This window comes from Mobula hypostoma, chromosome 26, assembly GCF_963921235.1.
Source record: "Mobula hypostoma chromosome 26, sMobHyp1.1, whole genome shotgun sequence".
In the NCBI taxonomy this organism is placed as follows: Eukaryota; Metazoa; Chordata; class Chondrichthyes; order Myliobatiformes; family Myliobatidae; genus Mobula; species Mobula hypostoma.
The window spans coordinates 36,033,652-36,058,833 of NC_086122.1; the positions used below are offsets into that span (position 1 = coordinate 36,033,652).

Consider the following 25,182-nt stretch of genomic DNA (forward strand, 5'->3'; position numbering starts at 1 on the left):
GGACTAGAACTTTAATAAAATATAATCTCCGTAACAAGGCCCACAGAACTTCTTGGTTGCTTCAGAATGTTTCTCATGGATAAAAATCTGCCATTCTTAGCTGGTATGGCCTATATCTGACTTCAGGTTCACCATCCCTCTAGTTCAAGTGATGATAGGATGGGCATTAAGTTCCAGCATTTCCAGCAACACTCACTTCTGTAGAACAAATGAATGAAACATACTCTCCACCTCAAAATATTTACTCACTGCCCATTACACCACTGGCGTTTAGGGCAGCAAAGAAGGTCCTCCGTCTCTGGTGGTGATCAGGGTTTCCTTCATCATGTCAATAGCATTTTCTCGATTTTCATTACTGTAAGCCATGCAAGTACTGGGTGGAGACTCAGGAATACCGTCACACTCAGATGTAGAAGGATTCTTCATTGTTGTTTCCCTAACAGCTTTGCATGACCAGTCAGGATTGTTAGCCCTGAGCTGCTAGCACTGAACCTGGAGGACCGGTGGACCACTCTCAGTCTGGCCTCGACCCTTCAACCTGTTTGGCATGGATGACCCTGCCAAGAGACAAACCATTAAGCCCTGACTCCAGCCAACAAAGCTCTCTGGGTCATTGAGGCTCACAAGCCTCCAAACCATGACAAGGCGTCGTCCTCTTGGAGGCCATCTCAAAATGAAAGCTTGTAATTGGGGTGGCACCTGATCCTTTTCATTGGTTGCAAGTTCCAAACTTCTACAATCCTTTATTTGAAATTAAATAGCCTAGATTCATTTTTAAGTCAATTCTCAGGATGTAGTAAGCCATCACCATTTATCCTGACCATTTTAACTTGATCCTCATAAAACAAATCATTTGTGAAATTTATATGCTCCAAACAAATTTAGTTTTATTGGAACATAGTGTCAATTATTTATATGCACATTGAATGATGAGGTGATATTATTTTATGTGCTGTGTGTGTGAGTTATATGTGCTGTGTTGTGCACCTTGGTCTGGAGGAATATTGTCTTATTTGGCAGTATACATGCGTACTGTTGGTGGACAATAAAGTTGAACTTGGACGTTGCTCATTTTAGTGAAGAGTAGTGTCTTTACAGCCAAAGGTTAGCAGTCTGTTGGCACGTGAATTAACCCCTTGGCTTCAAACAAGCATAAAGTCATTCAAGGGGTCCATTCCCAGTGTGACAGATTTGTCAAATTTGAATGTTTAGACCATATTAGACATGGAGTACCATGCACTGAATGGCTTTCAATTTACAAAAAGGAAATGTGTAGCATTGGAAAAAATGGGGAAAAAAACACAAGTAGTAATTTTTAGACGAATTAACTATAAGCAAAAAGAAGAACTAAGAGGTGTGAAATAAGCCTTTAAAATGTACAAAGATATGGGGGAATAAACATCGTCCAATTTGCAGATGACACAGCAGTGATTAGCCTAATCGCGAACAATAATAAATCTGTATATAGAGGGAGGTGATTAAAATGTCCACAGTTTCCACAACCTATCACTCAACATCAAGAAGACAAACGAAATAATAATTGACTTCAGGCAGGCAAGAGATCCTGAACAAGCCCCACTATTCATAAACGGGTCTCCGGTTTCAAGTTTTCAGGGATGAACACTACTGAGAAGCTCTGTTAGTCCCATCAACACAAGCTTGATGGTAGAGAAGGCACAACAGCAACTATACTATCTGAGGTGCTTAAGGAGAGTTAATCTGCCCCAAACGCTGCTGGCCAACTCTTATTGTTGGGCGATAGGGAGCGTTCTAACATACAGAACTCTAGCTCTAGCAAGACAGATTACAAAGCACTCCAATGGCTCAGCACATCATCATCAGGGACTCAACTACTGGTCCTGGAGACAACCTACAACTCTGGATGCCTATAGCACGTTTGTAACATCATTAAAGACCCATTCCATCCCAGACATTGTCTATTCAATCTCCTTCCATCTGGTAGGGTGTGGCACATGGCCAAGTGGTTAGGGCATTGGGCTCACGATCTGAAGGTCATGGGTTCGAGTCTCAGCCAAGGCAGCGTGTTGTGTCTTTGAGCAAGGAACTTAACCCCACACTGCTCCAGTCCACCCAGCTGAAAGTGGGTACTGGCAAATGCTGGGGGTTAACCTCGCAATAGACTGGCGTCCTATCTGGAGGGGAGTCTCGTACTCTCAGTCGCTTCACGCCACAGAAACTGGCATAAGCACCGGCCTGATGGGCCACAAGGCTTGGGACAGACTGTAACTTTAACAGACCTTAGTCAAGACAGTAAGACTGAAAAACAGCTTCTTCCTGAGAATAATGAGGTTATTAAGAGCTGAATAATGCTACATCCCAGTTTGCCAATGGCCTTTGGGTGTGATGGACCATCAAAGTCACTTGCACATAAATATGGGTATTTACTTTTTATAAATTAAATTAACACATGCTTTGTAAATGTCTGTTTTCTCCAGACTGGAGTTGCACCCCAATCTCATTGTCTTGAGCAATGACAATAAACTTCCTTTTTATTCTATTCCATTCTACTTGCGGTAGCATCTAAACCAAACCAAAGCTAAGCTAAACTTGAAACAGTCACTAGTGAATGCAACAGGGATTTCAAAACAAACCTCTTTACCCAGAGTAGCGTGAAATGTGGACCTCGTCATCATGTTATCTGGTTGAGAAGAGCAGAGATACATTTAAGGAGAATTCAGAAACAGCACAACAGCGAAGGGAGGAGAAGGTTAAGATGTTAAGGAGAGTTGGAAGATGGAACATATGGTGCTTCCACATCTGTAAGGATCAGTTGAATTCAATATTTCTCCCCCATCGTGGGAGTCCTCCATAATTTTTATGATTTACCAGATGGCCACTAGAATTGAAGCACCAAAGAGAATGAACATAATCTGCCAGAGACTTTTTTCATTTCCCAGCAAGGAATGTAAACAGAGAAAGACATCATTTCTATTTACTTTGTAGAGAAATTGTTCCTCATAATAATGATAGCAGGATCATTCTATCTCTTCAAATAAACTGTACTCTTTTAGCTCAACAACATGGTTTGTAAATGCACAGTGCAGCATGGTAGTGAGACCAGAAGATCCAGACTCAATGAGCTGATTTCTTTTGCAGAAAATGAGACGGTTATAACATGAACAAAGTCACGGGAGAGACACTGGATATAGTCACCGGAGAGATAGTGCAAATAGAATTGTTTTACTCAACAAAAACGAGCAGCGTGGATCAAATTGAGACACTGTTGGAGGAAGAGGCCTCTCAAAGCAATATTACATAAATGCTAAAGATTAAAGGTAGCAGCAGGACGATTCTATCATTACAATGTACCTACAATGCTTCCTTTGAATTACATATAATTTTCACACACCTCCTTCTTCACACCCACACTCCAGACACACAAAATTAACGCTAATCAGCATTGTCTGGTTTGCAGTCAATTCCAGTCCACAGTTCCAGGAAAACTACTGTTCAGGGCTGCATTTTAAATTCAATCTACAATCCATATTTATGTCTGAAGTTTGGTTACTGGTGAAGTTAATATTTGCTATATACCCTAACAAGACATTGGGTTAGGTAGCGGTGGCAAAACAAATTAGGAACACATACTACTCTCAGAGAGTGAGTGTGTGTACATTTTCGTGCACTTGCATATGTGCATGTGTACTCCGACTTTTACGATCATGTACCCATTGGGTGTGTGCCTGTGCACATGGAGCATTCCTACGTGTCTATACATACAAAAGCATGTGTTCAAATTTTTATGTGCATGGTTTTTCTGTGTGCCTGTGGCCTGGCAGCACATAACTGTGAGCTTAAGCATGTATATAATCAAACACAAGAGTGCTGGCCTGTGCATTCCAGTCTAGGTACACACAGGATCAATGTGCTCATGTCATTGTGCAGATAAGATCAAATCAGTGATTCATAACTGAAGGGTTTCTTTAGTGGCTGGAATACTGCTGGATTGCTGTGATAGTTTCCCTTGAAATAGAACTCATCTAGTCTGCCTGTTTAGGTGACCAGCCACATACAAAATACAAATGGAGATGTCAATCTGTAAGCAGTTAGCATCTTCATAGTACGCACAGCTAAGAGAAGACCATGGGTTCAAGGTATTTCGACAAACATAGTCCAGGTTGGCACACCCAGTGCATTACAGAGGGAGAGCTGCACTGTCAGGGGTGTTGTCCTTTGGGTGGAACATGAAACCATCTGCTCTCTCAGGTAACCATCACATAGCATTATACTGACAAAGAGTAAGGGCATTCACCCTGGTGCTCTAGCCAATATCATTCCTTCATCAACATTACAGAAACAAATTATATGGATATTTATAAGGCTTTTTTTTTGATCTTTTGAGGAAAGGTTGAGCGAGTTAAGTCCTTTCTCTTTGGAGCAAAGGAGGATAAGAGGCAACTTCATAGAGGTGTAAAAGATTAAGCGAGGCAGAGATAGACTGGGCAGCCAACGTCTTTTTCCCAGGGTGACAATGGCCAATACCAGAGGGCATTGTTTAAGGTGGATGGAGAAAAGTTTAGGAGAGGAGTAGGGGTTCCCAAACTGGGGTCCTTGCTTAATTGCACTGGTCCATGCCATAAAGAAGGTCGGGAGCCCCTGTGTCAGGGGGAGATTTTTTCTTTATACAATGAGTGGTAGATGCATGGAACCCACCACCAGGGTTGGAGATTGAGGCTGATACATTAGGAACATTTAAGATAGGCATATTGATGAAGAAAAACGAAGGTTATGGGCAGTGCGGAAGGCATGGGTTAGAATAATAAAGTGATTAATATGGGTCAGCATGACATTGTGGGCCAAAGGGCCTGTACTGTGTTGTACTGTTATATGTTCTATGTTTATCACATTGCTGTTTGTGGAAACTTCTCACGTATAGACTGGCTGCCACTGTTCCTACATTACATCCACCGTTATGATTTTAAAAACACATGCAAGTTATGGGCTGTAAATGCCCCTGGGGTATCTTGAAAAGCAGTACGAGTTTATTTTGTCTTTCTTTGAACCAAATGCTCGGGGATTTGGGAAGTTGGTCCACTGCCGCATTTAAGAGAATTATGCAGAATTAAAGAGAGGGAAAAAAATAGAAGTCATGGGAACAGCTGATTAGAATGGAACAAGAAAGAAAATAGAGAACTCCAACAATTTTCCCCCCAAAATTAATGACACCCAAACTGGTGGTTGCCTCTTTACAGAAATGAATGTTCTCACCGATCAGAGAGCTGCACTCCTCAGCATTTCGGAAAGGCTGAATAGATAGCTGGCTTTCCTTTGGGCTCAAACAATGGCTTATCAGAGGCAGGAGTTAATTCCCATTCTCTATGTACGGTGTGTGTCGGAGCTGATAAGGTGTCCCAGTTAATTAGCTCCAGCCCAACAAGGGCCTAACAGCAGAGCCAAGGCTAGATTCAGGAGCTGGGACTGATTTCATCATAATGTATTATAGATTAATGTCCCAACGGAACTGTAAATTTCTTCGCATAAATCAAACCTTTTATTCACTATGAAAGCAGGCTCGATGAAACAATGGTTGCATTAACTGTTTCACGGCTAAAGGATTTCGTTGGAGACAGGAAAGAGGAATTAGATGGCAGTTATGTAGTCTGTGGTTGCCTTGCTTCGGAGACCAGAGGCAGGGAGTCAGTTCCCATTCTCAGCACTAGGGCACATAAAGCATTACACACACTCTGCTCTAAAACCAAGAGCTGTGTTTGTTGGCATTGCAATCTTTTGGGCCGGACATTAAAGCAAGCAAGGCTCTATTTGCCTTCTCAGATTGACATAGAAAATCCTACAAAATTACTGTACTGGAAACAACAGTAGTATAGCAATCCTTACTGTTCCAGTCACCTGCGAATTTCTATCAATGTACCATGGAGAGCATTCTGACCGGCACCACCACTTTCTGCACAGGATCGAAATAAGCTGCAGAGTGCAGTAAACTTAGTCAGCTCCATCGTGACCACCAGCCTCCGTAGTGTCCAGGACATCTTCAAAAGGTGATGCCTCAAAAAGATGACATCTATCATTATGGACCCCCATCACCCAGGACATGCCCTCTTCTCATTGCTACCATCAGGAAGGAGGTACAGGAGCCTGAAGACACACACTCAGTGATTCAGGAACAGCTTCTTCCCCTCTGCCATTCGATATCTGAATGGACATTAAATTGCTACTTTTTAAATTCTATTTTTGCTTAATTGAACTAATATTACACACACACACACACACACACACACACACACACACAGTAATTCACATTTTTTTCCATTATTATGTATTGCATTGTTCTGCTGCTGCAAAGACAACACATTTCACAACATTATTCTGGAGATATTAAACCTGATTCTGAATACTTAATCAGAATAACTTCTTCCCCTCTGCCATCAGATTTCCAAACAAATAACGAACCAACCCATGAACACTACCTGATCATTTTTGCTCTATTTGTTTACTATATATAAATATAGCTATTTATATTATATATAAATAGATGGACAGTATATATACATACATCTTATTGTAAGGTACAGATTTTTATGTATTGTACTGTACTCCTGCAAAACAACAAATTTCACAGCATCTGTCGGTGATAATAAACTTGATTCTGAATCTGATGCCTTCAGTCAACATGATAAAAACAGATATTTGCTGTGCTGCTTGTGGGAGCTTCCCAGACACAAATCGCTTGCAATATTTTCTATTTTACAGCACTCATTGTATTTCAAGAATACTTTGTTGAGCCCTTGAAAATTGTTATACAACTACAATTCCTTTGTTTCCTGCAAGACATCTCACTCTCATTTATTGGTAGTCTGAATAGGTTAATGACAGTATCAAATTCTTAATATTGTCATTGCTTTTACTGAGAGTGACGGGATCTGATTCAGATCTGCTGGAGTATTATTGCAGTTGATTACTGATTCGCCAACATATCCATTATATATTCGCACCTACGTTGTGACTGCGCAGGTTATAAAACTCTTTTTGGTATTTAATGAAAGGTGTCGTACAGATGCACACATTTCTTTCCCTTTGATTAATTTCTTGCATCACCCAGATCTCCTCAATGAGGAAGGTGGATTAAAGAGAGGACCTGGTTCACCTTTGGTCAGATGACACCTACTGCTTTGGTTCAGTGTGGGAAAACGACCAGGACTCCCAAACGACATTTCTCTCCTCTCCTCTTCATCACCCTCCCAGCTGTGATTTTACAGTGCAGTGATTCCTGCGAAGCAGAGAGACTGTAGCTGGAGACCTTGAGAGAAAAAAAATCACAAAATAACTCACAAACACAAACCTGAAACTGACTCAAAATATTCGAGAGTTCAAAATATTTATTGATTCGCAGCTCCAAATAGGCTTTTCCAGCCCTTCAAGCTACACCACCCTGCAATCCCCCCCCATTTAATCCTGGTCTAATGATGAGCAATTTACAACAACCAATTAATCTACCAACCAGTTCGCCTTTGGATTATGGGAGGAAACCAGAGCACCTGGAGGAATCCCACACAGTCACGGGGGGAGAATGCACAAACTCCTGACGGGAATTGAACTTGGGGTGTCTGTATTATAAAGCATTGTGTTAATCACTACACTACTGTACCACTCATTAGAACACAGCCTCCATTACCTCAGGCTGTATTATCTTTAACGCAAAATGAACAGTTCCCATTGGATGGGTTGGGGAGGTGTGGCACCTTGTTTTGGAAGCATTGAGTTTGAGAGACTTTGGAGCAGGATCTATACCAGCACCCAGGGTATGTTGGCAAAGTGTAACGAGAAGGAAATGATCATAGCAACATGAAGAGGGGAACTATGCAGAATATTATTAAAGACTACAACCAAAGGAGATATCACCCTTTGTTATTTGGCTCCATCTCATACAAACTCCCAAAATCTCTCTCTCTAGTTCTTTCCCCCTTAAGGACCCAATCTTTTTGACCAAGTCTTAGGTCTTCTCTCCTCCTATAGCTTCGCGTCCATTTCAAGATTATAAAACAAAGGAGCAGAATTAGGCCATCAAGACTGCTCCAGCATTCCGTCATGGTTTTAATTGACTGTCAACACTTTTGTGAAGGATCCTGGGTGATCTTCAACAATCATTCTATTTCAATAAATTTCAGCCACAACTTGCTGGAAATTCTTATCCTAATGAAGGGTCTCAGCCTGAAACATCAACTATTTATTCTGACCTGCTAAGTTCCACCCGCATTTTGTGTGTGTTGCTCTGGATTTCCAGCATCCGCAGATCTCAAGTGCTTTTCAAATTCTGCACATCGTCCTGCAGAGGAGGCAGACTTTTTTCCACCTTCAATGACTGAGGCAGGGGTGTTGGCCTCGCCAGCTGAAACAAAGTTAGCCTCCTCTCAAACTCTGTGTGGAGAAAGATGAGTCTACGTCAGAGGACGGCATTTTGGTTTTAAGAAGTCACACTCAACAGGGATCCTGGACTGGATCTACTCTGCGACAGATGGCAGTCATAAGCAAGCCAAGGCAAGCTGGGTCAGGTATCACTGCAGCCACATCACCTTAACCAGCTCTGACAGAGCATCCACACAATCAGTGCACAGTTCGTTCTGATGCAGAGTGTGAGACAAAGGGAAAGAGAGGCAGCTGGTGACTCAGAGAGTGAGCGACTATTTCCAGAAATACAAGGAGAAGTACTGAGAGAGAGGGAAGAGACAGACGAAGAGATGGAATATGTGGAGATACGCAGGGATGGGGAGAGGCAAACAAACAGAGGTAGAAACATACTCTGTGTGTGTGTGTGTGTGTGTGTGTGTATATAGAGAAAGAGACAGAGAAAGAGGAAAAAAAAGAGAAACAGGATGAGAAAACAATAAAAAAAGAACAAGGGCTGAGCATCTCTATATGAACTGTCACATTCCTTTTCAAGACATCCAAATCTACATTACAGCTCAGGAAAATGGCAGCCTGTTACTGCAAGGCAAACTCCCACTGCCAGCAATATGACCATGACCAGAATCAATTTGAGTAATGTCCAGTAAGTGTCTAACTGGGCACCACAGCAGTGCAGTGGTGAGTGTGATGCTATTACAGCTTGGGGTGTCAGAGTTCAGAGTTCAGAGTTCAATCCCAGCACTGTCTGTAAGTTTCTCCCCTTCAATTCCCTCACTGCCAGTAAGGAGTTTGTGTGTTTTTCCCTGTGACCACATGGGTTTCTCTGGGTGCCCGGATTTCCTCCCACAGTCAAAGACGTACTGATCAGTAGGTTAATAGATCAGTAGGTAAATGGTCCCATGACTAGGCTACAGATAAATTGAACGTTGCTGGGAGGCACGGTTCATTGGGCTGGAAAGACCCATTCCACGAATGAATAAATAAATAAAGTAACACTGTGGAGAAGAATTATGGGATATTATCGCATTCTCATCAACATGGTACTGGTATCTTTTATGTCCCTCTGAGAGGGCAGCAGGACCTAAGTTCTTACATTTCATTCAAGAGATGCAAGATCAGAACCAGAATCAGAATCAGGTTTATTATCGCCGGTATGAGTCGGTGAAATTTGTCAATTTAGCAGCAGCAGTGCAATGCAATACTTGATAAATATAGAAAGAAAAAAAAAGTAAATCAATTGTAGTAAGTATATATATATATATATATGTATATTGAATAGATAGATCAAAAATAGTGCAAAACAGAAATAAGCTATATCAAGAAAAGTGAGGTCGTGTTCATGGGCTCAGTCCATTTAGGAATCGGATGGCAGAGGGGAAGAAGCTGTTCCTGAATCACTGAGTGTGTGCCTGCAGGCTTCTGTACCTCCTACCTGATGGTAGCAGTGAGAAGACGACATGTCCTGGGTGATGGGGGTCCTTAATGATGGACGCCGCCTTTCTGAGGATCCGCTCCTTGAAGATGTCTTGGAAACTTTGGAGGCTAGCACCCAAGATGGAGCTGACTAATTTTAAAACTTTCTGCAGCTTCTTTCGGTCCTCTGCAGAAGCCCCTCCATACCAGACAGTGATAGAGCCACTTAGAATGCTCTCCACAGTACAACTATAGAAGTTTAAATGTTTTAGATGACAAAGCAAATCTCTTCAAACTCCAAATGAAATATGGCTGCTCTGTGAAAATAATAGAGAGATATAAAAGGTGGGAATAGGATGAAGAAAGGAAAATATTAAAGTAACAAAAAGGTGGAGAGATAAAATGATATATATAGAAAAGTAAAAAAGATAAAGATGAGGAAGTGTCTCCTTGACTGATCACCCTGTTGGCAACATTGTGAATGCGTAGAACAGATGTATCCAGGGCTGAGGAATAAATAAATTACTGCTGTATGAATCCATGTAAGATAACGGTCACTTTCCCAAACAGGACAAAAACAACGATAGTGGAAGAGGATTCAAAAGTGGCTGCAGTAGCAGATATCCCAAGGCACAGTCAGGTTACATGTATGGGCTGAGCAACATCAGAATCAGAAACACAAGAACATCTGCAAATGCTGGAAATCCAAGCAACACACAAAAAAATCAGAATCAGGCTTTTTATTACTGACTTCTGTCGTGAAACTTTATGTTTTGCAACATTTCCTCATCTTATGTTGAAGTCTTTTGGTGGTCCCCCTATCACCATAACTGCCTGCAGTAATACAATCCTTTGGGGTCCTCTATACTCCTCTTACTTGCTTCTAGCAAACCTCAATCTTCTTAACTTTATCAGGAATTCTGGAACCCGGTCCCAGGCTCTGGTTTCCTCTTCCTTCCACAGTACCTACTCTGTAATGGCCGCCCCCTTTGTCACCATTCCCAACTGCTCCATTGTGTTGGTCAATGAGAAAGTTTGTTTCATAAGGGGCACCATGGTAGCCTCATGGTCATAGCTCGAGGCAGAGCTCAGAGTTCAACTTCAACATCATCTGAAAGGAGTCGGTACTTCCTCCCTGAGGAATACATGCATTTTCTCAGGTATTGTGTATTTAATATCTCCGCAATATTTGAGTAATATTGTAAATATATTGTTTGATTAAGCATTGTTATTTTCATAAAGTATTGCGGGTTATGTGTAAAAGTATGCAAATTGCATACGTCATTACATCACCACGCCATACTTGAGCACTTCACTTAACATAAAAACAAAACTAAGACCCGTTCTCTTAGGCTCCCATCTTTTTCCTTTCAATTAGCTTTTATGTTTTAGAATTATATAACATATCATAGGTGTGCTCTTGTTTTCTCCCACAATCCAAAGATGTAGCAATTAGCAGGTTAATTAGTTAATGCAATTTGTCCCGTGAGTAGGCTAGGGTTAAACTGGGGTTACAGGGTGACACTGTCAAAGGGCTGGAAGGGCCTATTCCGCACTGTATGAAAAAATAAAATTTGGGAAAATCCCCTCTTGGCATCCTTTGATAATTAATTAGCATTTTGATGATTAATTCACTCTTTGGTGGTCCTGATGGTGATATTGTAGATAAATACATAACCTCGTGGCATCCAGAACAGGGAAATAGGCCATTCCATTTAAATACCTTAGATCAGGATTTATGTTTGACACAAACTTCCTCTGATCAGCAATTAACAAAGCACTCGAGCTATTTCATCACACAATATAAATGCAAGTAATTGTTAGTGTCAGTGTTGAGTGGGTGAACGTTTGGTTGCTATTGGATGGGTAAATGGTTATTGACTTTATTATTCAGCATTCGTATGGATGATCGTGTGGATGCTGAGCTGGAGAATGCCTTCATTACTTGGTAAGCTAGTAACTAGTTCAAAGTATGTATTCAGTATACAACCCTGAGATTCATCTGCTCCACAGACAACCATGAAACAAAGAAAACCATACACCCCATTCAATGAAAAACATTAACTCACCCCACACGCAAAAAAATAACAAATCATTCAAATAGTGAAAAACACAGAATATAAAACACAAAATCGAAAGAGTCCAGGTAGAAAGCTGAGAAACAGGACCTCCAGGGTAGTAATCTCTGGATTTCTGCCTGCTGCACATGCCAGAGAAGGTAGAGATAGGATGATTTGGTAGGTGAATGCAGGCTTGAGGAACTTGTGCAGGGGCAGGGGGTTCAGATTTCTGGATCATTGGGATCTCTTCTGGAGAAGGTATGATCTGTACAAAAGGGATAAGTTACACTTCAACCAGAGGGGGTCCAGCATCCTTGCGGGCACGTTGGCTAGATGTGTTCAGGACATTTTAAACTAATTTAGCAGGGGGATGGGAACCACAGTGATAGAGCTGAAGGTGAGGTGACATTTGAGAGACTTTGAACTTTTACTGTGCTCATGGACTTCTTCATCAAGTTATGGTATTGTGGCACTGTTGCAACTATATGTTATAATTATGTGGTTTTGTCAGTTTTTTCAGTCTTGGTCTGTCCTGTGTTTTGTGATATCACACCGGAGGAAATATTGTATCATTTCTTAATGCATGCATTACTAAATGACAATAAAAGAGGACTGCGTATCTTCATAATCTAATCTAATCTAATCTTTTTGCAAAGCAGCTATTGTAGTGAGGAGAGGTTGTTGTTAGGGCAAACAACAGTCAACAGGATGAGTTGCAAAGTAAAAAGTGGACAAGATCGAAAAGGGTGAATTACAGGTTTGATATTTGAATACACGCAGGATACCGAATAAGGTAGATGAAATTGTAGCACAGTTACAGATTGGCATGCATGATGCTGTAGGCATCACTGAATCATAGCTGAAAGAATACTACAGCTGGGAGCTTAATGTCCAAAGATACACATTGCATCAAAAGGACGGACAGAAAGGCAGAGGGGACAGGATTGCTCTTTTGGTAAAAAATGAAATCAAATCATTAGAAAGAGATGACATATGGCCAGAAGGTATTGAATTATTGTGGATGGAGCTAAGGAACTGCAAGGGTAAAAAGATCCTGATGGGTGTTGTATACAGACCCCCAAGCAGTAGTAAGGATGTGGTCTACAAGTTAAAATGGGAGATAGACATCGCATGCCAAAAGGGCAATATTACAATAGTCATGAGGGATTTCAATATGCAGGTAGAAAGGGAAAATTGGGTTGGTGCTGGATTCCAAGAGGGTGGTTTTCTAGAATGCCTACAATATAGCTTTTTAGAGCAGCTTGTGGTTGAGCTCACTATGGGATCAGCTGTTCTAGATTGGATGTTGTGCAATGAACTGGAATCGATTAGAGGATTTAAGGTGAATATACATATTTGGGACAAATGTTCATAACATGATCAAATTCACCCTGAAATTTGAGAAGGAGAAGCTAAGGTCAGATGCATCAGTATTACAGTGGAGTAAAGGGAATTACAGCGGCATGAGAGAGGAGTGGGCCAGAATTGATTGGAAAAGAACACTGGCAGGGATGACGGCAGAACAGCAAAGGCTGGAATTACTAGAAGCAATTTGAAAGGCACAAGATGTATTCATCCCAAAGAGGGAGATGTATTCCATTGGCAAGATGACACAACTGTGGCTAATGAGAAGTCAAAGCCAACATAAAAGCCAAAGAGAGGGCATATAATAGAGCAAAAATTAGTGGGAAGTTAGAGGATGGGGAAGATTTTAAAAACCAACAGAAGGCAAAAAAAAAGTCATTAAGAAGGTAAAGATAGAATGTGGATGTAAGCTATCCAATAATATTACAGTTTGTTCAGATACATAAGAAGTGAAAGAGAGGTGAGAGTGGATATCAGACCATTAGAAAGCTATGCTGGAGAGGTAGTAATGGAGGACAAGGAAATGGCGAACAAAGAGAATAAGTATTTTGCATCAGTCTGCATTGTGAAAGACACTGGCAGCATAATGGAAGATCCAGTGAGTCAGGGGTCATGAAGTGTGTGAAGTTTCTATTACTAGGGAGAAGGTTCTTGGGAAACTGAAATGTCTGAAGGTAGATAAGTCACCTGGACCAGATGCTGTAAACCCCAGGGTTCTGAAAGAGGTGACTGAAAAGATTGTGAAGGCATTACTAATGGTTTTTCAAGAATCACTAGATTCTGGAATGTTCCTGAAGTCTGGAAACTGCAAATGTCACTCCACTCTTCAAGAAGGGAGAGAGGCTGAAGAAAGGAAACAATAGACCAATTAGTCTGCCCTCAGTAGTTGGGAAGATGTTGGAGTTAATCATTAAGGATGAGGTCTCAGGGTACTTGGAGGCAGGTGATAAAATGGACTGCAGTCAGCACAGTTTCCTTAAGGGAAACTCTTGCTTGCGAAATCTGATTCAATTCTTTGAAGAAGTAACAAGCAGTATAGACAAAGGAGAATTGGTTGATGTTGCGTGCTTGGATTTTCAGAAGGCCTTGACGTGGTTTGACAAGAGGCTGCTTAACAAGCTACAAGCCCCTGGTATTACAGGAAAGATGCTAGCATGGATAAAGCAGCAGATGATTTGCAGGAGGCAAAGTGGGAATAAAGGGAGCCTTTTTTGGTTGGCTACTGATGACTAGTGGTATCCACAAGAGCCTGGGCTGGGACCGATTCTTTTTACATTAAATGTCAATGACTTGGATGATGGAATTGACGGCTCTTCTCTAAAGTTTGCAGACAATATGAAGATAGGTGGAGGGGCAGGTGGTTTTCAAGAAATAAGGAGGCTACAGAAGGACAAACAGATTAGGAGAATGGGCAAAGAAGTGACAGGTGGAATATAGTTTCAGGGAAGTGTATGGCCATGCACTTAGGTAGAAGAAATGAAAGGGTTGACTATTTTATAAATGGAGAGAAAATGCTAAAACTGAGATGCAAAGGGACTTGGGAGTCCTTGTGCAGGATTCCTAAAGGTTAATTTGCAGGTTGAGTCTGTGGTGAGAAGGACAAATGCAACGTTAGCATTCATTTTTAGAGGACTAAAATAAAAAAGCAAGAATGCAATGTTGAGACATTATAAAACCTTGGTAACACACATCAAAGTTGCTGGGGAACACAGCAGGCCAGGCAGCATCTCCAGGAAGAAGTACAGTCAATGTTTCAGGCCGAGACCCTTCGTCAGGACTAACTGAAGGAAGAGTGAGTAAGGGATTTGAAAGTGGGAGGGGGAGGGGGAGATCCAAAATGATAGGAGAAGACAGGAGGGGGAGGGATGGAGCCAAGAGCTGGACAGGTGATTGGCAAAGGGGATATGAGAGGATCATGGGACAGGAGGCCCAGGGAGAAAGACCAGGGGGGGAACCCAGAGGATGGGCAAGGGGTATAGTCAGAGGGACATAGGGAGAAAAAGGAGAGAGAGAAAAAGAATGTGTGTATAAAAATAAATAACGGATGGGGTACGAGTGGGAGGTGGGGCATTAGTGGAAGTTAGAGAAGTCGATGTTCATGCCATCAGGTTGGAGGCTACCCAGATGGAATATAAGATGTTGTTCCTCCAACCTTAGTGTGGCTTCATCTTTACAGTAGAGGAGGCCGTGGATAGAAATGTCAGAATGGGAATGGGATGTGGAATTAAAATGTGTGGCCACTGGGAGATCCTGCTTTCTCTGTCGGATAGAGCATAGGTGTTCAGCAAAGCGGTTTCCCAATCTGCGTCGGGTCTCACCAATATATAGAAGGCCACATCGGGAGGACCGGACGCAGTATATCACCCCAGCCGACTCACAGGTGAAGAGTCGCCTCACCTGGAAGGACTGTCTGGGGCCCTGAATGGTGGTAAGGGAGGAAGTGTAAGGGCATGTGTAGCACTTGTTCCGCTTACAAGGATAAGTGCCAGGAGGGAGATCAGTGGGGAGGGATGGGGGAGGACGAATGGACAAGGGAGTCGCGTAGGGAGCGATCCCTGCTGAAAGCAGAGAGAGGCGGGGAGGGAAAGATGTGCTTAGTGGTGGGCAGTTTTAGGCCACTTAGGATGTGCTGAAACTGTAGGGGGTTTAAAGGAGGTTCACAAAAATGATTCCAGGGTTGAATAGCTTGTCATATGAAGAGCATATGATGTCTCTGAGCCTGTATTCACTGGAATTCAAAAAATGAGGTGTGACCTCATTGAAATCCATTGAATGGTGAAAGGCTTTGATAGAGTGGATGTGGAGAGGATGTTTCCTATGGTGGGAGAGTCTAAAACCAGAGGACACAGTCTCAGAATAGAGTCTGTCCTTTTAGAAGGGCAATGAGGAGGAATTTCCTTAGCTGGAGAGGGTGAATCTGTGAAATTCTTTGCCACAAGCAGCTGTGGAGGCCAAGTCTTTATATATATTTAAGGCAGAGGTTGATAGATTCTTGATTGCTCAGGGCATGGAGGAATGTGGGGAGAAGGCAGGAGACTGGGGCTGAGAAGAAAATTGGATCAGCCATGATGAAATGGCAGAACAGACTCGATGGGCCAAATGGCCCAATTCTTCTATATTTTATGGTCTTATAGCCTTATATTCAGTTCAGCGCAATTCATTTCAATCTAGTGCTGTGTCATTCATTATTTGCAGGCTGCCCACTAAATAGGGGTGGCATGGTAGTAGATAGCAGAACGTTTTACAGTACCAGCAACTGAAGCCGCTGCCTGTACTGAGTCTGTACAGTCTGCCCATGACTGCATGGGTTTCCTCTGGGTGTTACAGTTCTCTCCCACAGTCCAAGGATGTACCAGGTGATAGGTTAATTGGTCATTTGAAATTATCCCATGATTAGGTTACAATTACGTTCAGGGATTACTGGGCAGTGTGACTTGCAGGACCAGAAGGGCCAATTCCATACTGTATCTCACTAAATAATTTCTTTTATTCCTTTTAAGCCACTATCAATACAACTTCACAATGACCTAAAGCAGCTGACCTCAAAGTCTTACCCAACTTTTAACAAGTGATATGTTCAACCTTCAGATAAACTTAAAGCTTATTTTATATTTGATATCATCAATCCTCATTTCTTCAATCTAATGCCTCAAGGTTGAAAGTAAATGGCAAAGCCACTCACCATCGCAAAAGAGTAAACATCCCTCCACCTGCCACAGAAATCTTTTGAGTGCAGTCCAGTGTTCACCTGGTCGCTGGCATATCCATAAATTACCAGCTAGTCCAGTGTCGATACTCATTGTCCGATCCAATCCTGTGTAAAAAGAGCAACAAACCTCAGTTACAACACAACCAAGGCTGTCAGCATTGTCAAGGACCACCTCCTTCCCCCGATTTGTCCCACAATCTCTTTGACTTCCTTCCACCAGGTAGAAGGTTTCACAGTACAAGAACAAGGATTGTTAGACTGGGGATCAGCTTCTTCCCCAGGCTGCTAGCTGTCTGAACACCCTGCTACCAACCAGTACAAATGATTTATGACAGTGCCAGTAGCATCAATATATTTAACTACTGTACATATCATATACAGTACTTAATATCCACTTGTACATTTACAGAGTACTTTTTCTAACTGTAAATATTATTGCATTAATATTATTTGCTGTGCTGTATGTGACATACAATATGTACTGTGTTTTGCATCTTGGTTCCTGAAGAAGGTTGTTTTGTTTAGCTGTATACATGCGTATAGATGAATGAATAAATTTCAACTTGGACATGACCAAGGGCTGCGCTTTTGACTAGTAAAATCTTACCCCCTATAAAAAACCAAAAAAGACATATCAGCACAAGTTAAAGTTTCTCACTCCAATTACTCATATCTACCAAAATTTGTTTGCAATCTTGTTTATTCTTCCCAAGGAGCCCAAAGTTCAAGAATGCTTCAAACCAGCCTCTGCTACCAGCCACAGTTACACAAATCCAATAACTAATACTCTTGTCAAATGTGATTTCCTTTTCATATTCACATGAACACTACCTCACTACTTTTTTACTTGTTTTGCACTACTGACTGCATCACGGCCTGGTATGGGAACACCAATGCCTTTGAGTGGAAAATCCTACAACAGGCAGTGGATTTGGCCCAGTACTTCATGAGTAAAAACTTCCCAAACATCGAGCACATCTACATGAAATGTTGCCGTAGAAAAGCAGCATCCATCATCAGAGATCCTCAGCAGCCAAGACATGCTCTTTTCTCAGGTAGAAGGTACAGGTGCCCCAGGACTCACACCACCAAGTTCAAGAACAGTTACCACCCCTCAACCATCAGTCTCTTGAACAAAATGGGAAAGCTATACTCATTTAAAGGCTCTGTTATATTGTTATTTCATGCTCGTTATGTATTGCTATTTATTTATATCTGCATTTGCACTTTTTTTTTACTGTTCTTGAGATTTGGAGTTCACAGTTTCTGTTCTATAGATTTGCTAAGTGTGCCTGCAGAAAAAGAATCTCAGGGTTGTATGTGGTGACATGTTTGTACTCTGATAATAAATCTTACTTTGAACTTTTGTAATATATATATAAAATTTCAACATTGAAGAGAAGTTTGGATAAGTACATGGATGGTAGGGATATGGAGGCCGATGGTTCCGGCGCAGGTCAATGGGAGTAGGCAGCTTAAGTGGTTCAGTATGGACTAGATGGACCAAAGGGCCTGTTTCTCTGCTGTACTTTTCTATGACTCCGACTCTAATGTACAGTTTTTATTATTACGTGTTGCAATGTAATTCTACTGCAAAACAACATATTTCACGACATATTCCAATGACATTAAACCTGATTCGGATACTTTCATAATCACAACAAACTTCACGACATGCCGGTGACAATAGACCTTGCCAGCATCTTAGCAATACATTCAAACTATTTCTCTGACCTCTATTATCAGGTTAATTAATCTGTAATTTCTCATTTTTCTTCCTCTTTCCTTCTTAAACTGTGAGGTTACATTTGTTTTCTGACATTTCTTTTCCTTTTTACTTGTTTGTAGAAAATTTTACTGTGTGATTTCATGTTTGTTTAGTGAATACTCTTCTGCTCTTCCTTTCCTCATTAGTGTCTTGGTCCCCTTTCATAGTGAATAGAAATCTTCTCAATCCATGGCACTAAATGTTCTGTGAAACTTTACAAAGCTTGCTCTTGTGATACACAAGTCTGCATTTAACTTTTCTTTTTGAACCAAAGAGACAGCTCTTCATATATCGGGCTGTACGATTTAAATGTTCACCATTGTCTGTTTTATTCATTCCTTCTAACATCATTTCCCAATTCCTTCCAAAAAAGTTTCACAATTCACCTTGGCCAATGTAAGATCCAAACCTTTGTATAGATTTTAGACCCTGATTTCAGACTGAACAAAGTCACTTTCAAACTTAATACAAGATTATTCCTAATTCTGATCCTTGAACATCAGACTATAACTTGACCCTTTCTCAGAGCACAAGCACATAAATCTGTTCCTTCACTGGGTCCTCAATATACTGTTTTAAAAATAGTGTTCTATACAAATTTGACCTCCACGTCATTACTGCTAATTTGATTAAGCCAGTCTGTGTCAATTGTCTTTTTTCTTTAATTTGCTAAATTTTCTCTCACCAGCACCTTGTTCTGACGATGCACTTTAAAGCCTTATCTATAGCACAATTTATTCAGTTCCAGGGGAGACAGGTCCCAGACCTCCCTACACAATGTCTCACCTCTTCCTCAGCACAGATGCCAATAGTCCAAGAACTGATACTCATTTCTCCCATATCAATCTTTTGTGCACACAATCAATTCTCTGATCTTATTGATTCGACCGCAATTTGTGTATGGTTAAGTTAATCTGTCCTCAGGTGACAATCCTACCATCCCCAAAATTCATCTGATGTACTCCAAGTATCACTAGCAAATTCTTCCTTAGATAGGGACATCAAATATGTACGTAATATTCCACTCTTCGCCACTCTTTATAATTGGTGCAAGCCATATATAGTTGCTGCAAGACGACTCTAATCTTGTACTCAAATTATCATGTTTGCTGTTGTAGTGAGCTAACTTCCACTTATTTGTGCACAAGGCACTCAGTTCCCTCTGAATACTATCACCTTTCAGTCTATTACTGTTTTTTTAAAAACAGCTATCCTACAGTATTTATTCTACCTAAGCAGATGACCTCATATTTTTCCACATTACTTTCCATTACTTCTCATTTTCTTCCATGTCCTTGCCCATTCACTCGTACGTCTATATCCACCCCCTCCCCTGCACGCTCCACACCGCCCACACCAAAATCCAGTTTTGTACATCAGAAAAACACTGTAGGTGCTGTCGTCATGGATCACAATATTTTCCATCAGCTCACACATATTGCAGTTGCAGCATATCACCTACACTCTTACGCCTATCTTTATTTAATTGGTATAGTTTAAATTTAGGTTTCTTTCTATATAAAGCGACACTGGCAGACGACTTATTTATTACTTCAAATGTAAATTACAAGGTTTAGAATAGTTAAAGAAAACAATTACATACTTAAAATGAAATCACCAACATCCACGCTCAATGTGGGGCATAATTATCCAACGTAACATTGTTCATAAAGTTCATGACTGGACACTATGGAGGAGGGGTCCCAACCTGCGATCCATGGTAACGTAGTGGTTAGCACAGTGCTTTACAGTACCAGTGACCCGGGTTTCATGCAACTGCTTGTAAGGAGTTTGTACGTTCTCCCCATGGCCACGTGAGTTTCCTCCAGGTGCTCCAGTTTCCTCCCACAGTCCAAAGACGTAGAGTTGGTAAGTTAATTGGTCATGGTAAAGTGTCCTGTGATTAGGCTAGGCCTAAATCAGGGGATTGCTGGGTGGATTGGCTTGAAGGGCCAGAAGGGCCCTTTCTGTGTTGTACGTCAATAAATAAATGGCACAAAAAAAGTTGGGGACCCCTGGTATAGAAGGACATGATCCTTTAATTATTTTTCTCATTATAAAGTGTTTAGGAATATTCGAGTGGAACTACCCAATCAGGCTGCGTCCATGGAGAAAGAAGCAGAGAGACTGCTGATTTGTAATGCCAATTCTTTCTCTTTACTAGCATCTGCAACATTTTATAGCTTTATTTCAGATTACTAGCATCTGCAAAACTTTGCTTGTGTATTATTATAAGCCGGTACAGTTTTACTAATTCATCTGTGCTTTTTTGCTAAATTACCAAATTTATGCAATTGTACAGACAATCCAGACTGCCATTTGTGATAATTTGATTATTATTCTCACTATGCAAGAGTAATCTACAATGAAAATATAGTCGCATTGGCATGCCATAGCTTAGTAAATTCAGTATCATTTTAATGGAAGTTCATTTGTAGCAAGCCCAGAAGTGCCTGGGCAAGTTACAGTGATATTATTAGTAGTAAAAGGTGGAAAATTAACTCCCATGTATAAATATCTAGTGACTTAGGATTGACTGTGTTACCCTCACAGAGTTGAATACTCTACTGACACTCACTTTGAAGAAGATAGACTCATTGGACAGGACACCGAAGGATGGTTGGGAACTTGGAACCGAGAGATACTGGGAGAAAGGATGGTACAGAGACAAGATGGCTAGTTGCAAAATATAAAACTTAAAGGATACTTTTCCATCAGAGTTTCCAAAATTACTATGGGGGTGGGGGGAGACCTCCCATGGAAGCCACAGTGACTGTGTGCTGGAGGCTGTGGTAGAACAAAGGACCCTCTGGGAAATGCTGGCAATTCTGGACAATGTTTCTCACCCTCTGCGTGCCACCTTGGCTGAACAAAGGAGCACTTTTAGTAACAGACTAAGACAACTGCGCCATTCCAAAGAGTGGTATATGAGGTCATTCTTACCCTCGGCCATCAGGCTCTATAATGAGTCAACCTATAGCCGGGGAAGTTATTTTGTAATCTTTGACTTGTAATTCTTGTACATCTTATATTTAAGGTAACTTATTTTTATTCTTTCTTATTTCTGTTCTAATATTTGTATATCTGTGCACTTGTAATGCTTTTGTTAAACTGTAATTTCTCTTGGGATCAATAAAGTATCTATCTATCTCTCAAATACTCCTCATATGACAAGGGAGGAGGTCCTGATGAGAGAATATAGGGAGTCAGGTGGAAAGATGAAAAACAGGACCTCAAGGGTGGTAATCTCTGGATTGCTGCCTGATCCAATGATTTAGCAGATGAATTCAAGGCTAAAGAATTGGTGCAGGGTGCAGGGTTTTAGATTTCGAGATGATTGGGATTTCTTCTGGGGAAGGTATGACCTGTACGAAAAGGGTGGGTTACATCTGAAGTTCAGGGGGACCAATATCCTTGCAGACAGGTTTGCTAGAGTTGTTGGGGCTGTTGTTATAGAAGTAGATACAGTGTGAAGTGACACTGTGAAAAAGGAAAAGTATATGATAGGGCAAAATTGCAGTAAGTGGGATGAGTTGAGATGTAACACGGGGGCAAAATCGAAAAGGATAATAAATACAGTACTGAAATAAGGTAGATGATCCTGTAGCGCAGTTAGAGATTGGCAGGTATGACATTGTGGGGATAACGGAGTCCTGTTTGAAGGAAGATCATAGTTGTGAGCTTAACATCCAAGGATACGCATTGTATTGAAAGGGACAAGCAAGTAGACAGAGGGAGTGAGGTGGCTTTGTTGGTAAAAAAATGAAATCAAGTTCTTAAATAGAGGTGACATAGGATCAGAAGATGTAGAATCCTTGTAGGTAGAGTTAAGAAACTGCCTGGGTAAAAGAAGACCCTGTTGGAAGTTATATACAGGCTTCCAAACTGTAGCCAGGATGTGGGGTACAAATTAAAATGGGAGATAGAAAATGCGTGTTTCAACAATCATGGGGAGTTTCATACGCAGATACAGTAGATTGGGAAAATCAGGTTGGTGCTGGATCCAAGTGAGGGAATTTTTAGAATGCCAATGAGATGGCTTTTTAGAGCACTTGAGTTTGAGTCCACTAGGGAAATGGTAGTTCTGTGTAATGAACTAGGTTTGATTTGGGAGCTTAAGGTAAAGGACCTCTTAGGGGTCAGTGTCTTGAAGAAGGATCTCAGGCCAAAATGTTGACTGCTTATTCCTTTCCATGACTGCTGCCTGACCTGCTGAGTTCCTCCAACATTTTATATCTGTGCTAGTGATCATAATATGATAGAATGCACCTTGCAGTTTGAGAGGGAGAATCTAAAGTCAGATGCATCAGTATCCTAGTGGAGTAAAGGGAATTACAGAGGCATGAGAGAGGAGCAAGTCAATGTTTATTGGAAGGAGACACTAGCAGGGATAACAGCAGAACAGCAATGGCTGGAGTTTCTGGGAGTAATTTGGAAGGCACAGGAACGACACATACCAAAGTCGAAGAAGTATTCTACAGGGAGGATGAGGCCAGCATGGCTGACAAGGGAAGTCAAAGACAATATAAAACCAAAAGTGAGGGGAGATAGTACAGCAAAAAAAATAGAAGTTAGAGCATTGGGAAGTTTACAATTAGGAAAATAGGCAAAGATGTGGCAGATGGAATATAGTGTAGGGAAGTGTATGGTCATGCACTTTGGCAGCAGGAATAAAGGCACAGACTATTTTCTAAATGGGGAGAAAACTCAAAGCTCTGAGTTGCAAAGGGACTTGAGTCCTCTTGCAGGATTCCCTAAAGATTAACTTGCAGGTGAGTCTATGGCAAAGACAATGTCAGCATTCATTTCAAAAGGACTAGAATATAAAAGGAAGGATGTCATGTTGAGGCTTTATAAGGCATAGATCAGACAGCACGTGGAGTACTGTGAGCAGTTTTGGACCCCTTAACTAAGAAAAGGTGTGCTGGCATTGGAGAGGGTTATGAGAATGATTCGGGGAATGGAAGTGTGAACACATGAGGAGCATTTGATGGTTCTGGGCCTGAACTTGTGGGAGTTTAGAAGAATCTCAATGAAACATATCAAATATTGAAAGGCTTAGATAGAGTACGGGTGGAGAGGATGCTTCCTACTGTGGGTGAGTGTGGGACACGAGGGCACTGCCTCAGAATAGAGGGATGTCCATTTAGAACAGAGATGAGGAGAAATTTCTCCAGCCTGATGAGTCAGAGGAATTCATCGCCATAGACAGCTGTGGAGGCCAAGTCATTGAGTATTTTAAAGTGAGGCTGACAGGTTCTTGATTAGTCAGGGTGACAAAGGTTATGGGGAGAAGGTAGGAGAATGATGTTGAGAGGGATAATAAGTCAGACTTAATGGGCCTAATGGCCTAATTTTGCTCTTATGGTCTTATTAGCAGATTTGACTGCCTATCAATATATTTTATCTGAGTAGCCTCCAACCTGGTGACATGAACATTAATTTCTCAAACTTCCAGTTATTTCTCTCCTCCCCCTTTTCCATTTCTCATTCTGGTTACCCTCTCACCCCGACTCTTCTTCTCGCCTGAGCATCCCACAGTCCCCCTCCAGCTTCTCTTTTTTCCTTTGTTCTACTGTCCTCTTCTGTTAGATTCCTTCTTCTTCAATCCTTCACCTATCCTCTCCCAGCATCTTACCTCACCGTCTCCCCTGCCCCACCCAGCCTCCATCCACCTCACCTGATCTTACCTATCACCTGCCAGCTTGTATTCCTTCCCCTCCACTCACCCCCCCCCACTAACCTTTGCCCCCTTCCTTTCCAGGCCTGAGGAAGGAAGCATCGACTGTTTATTCCCCTCCTGACCTGCTGAGTTCATCCAGCATTTCGTGCGCATTACTCAACTATCTTTTTATTTATTTACAGAAGGTAGAAAGCCTAGTAAGTCCATTATTTGCTGACAGTCCCAAATAGCTACTGTGGTCAAGATATTTCCACAGCCCTGTTGGGAGAGAGCTCCAATACCTAAAGCCAGTGAAACTTAAGTGCTTTTTAAGGTGAGCTATCGTGTGACTTCATTACTTGCAGGTTAAGGTGTTCCCTAGCATCTGATGCTTCTATCCTCTTAAGTTGTTCGAGGTCACATGTAAAGGAAGTAATAAGATTAATATTCATGACACCTCCACACAGATTGCAGATGATAGACAGCTAAAGCTGATGCACATATGCAAGTGCAGCCACGCACAAACCCACACACAAATAAATACACAGATACACATGCAAATCCACCGTAGCCCAAAGCAAGGTGTCGTTAATCAGCATAAATTAAATTTTGCAAAAATGCCCGTCATTAAGATTGAAAATAATAAGACTTTCACACAAAGAATCAGAAAAAAAAAGAAAAAAGCAGACAAAGGTCACCCTAATTATTAATTGCTTGCGGCTGCGCACAAGATAATCTGTATCAATTTTTCATCACTTGATCATGACTATACCACCGCAGGGTCCATTGGAGTTAACACCCTGCTCCCACAATGGCTGGGCAC

At 41.4% G+C, this 25,182-nt stretch overlaps 1 long non-coding RNA gene across 4 annotated transcripts in view; it reads right to left on the reverse strand.

Annotated features, from left to right (window-relative positions):
• LOC134338301 (uncharacterized) overlaps positions 1–25,182 on the reverse strand; it is a 123,983-nt gene that overhangs the window by 26,155 nt on the left and 72,646 nt on the right. For all 4 annotated transcript variants that reach the window (XR_010016200.1, XR_010016198.1, XR_010016197.1 and 1 more), the window contains 2 exons: positions 16,903–17,034; positions 7,145–7,276 (listed from right to left, as the gene is read on the reverse strand). This is a non-coding gene — a long non-coding RNA (uncharacterized LOC134338301). The remainder of the gene's footprint in view (positions 1–7,144; positions 7,277–16,902; positions 17,035–25,182) is intronic.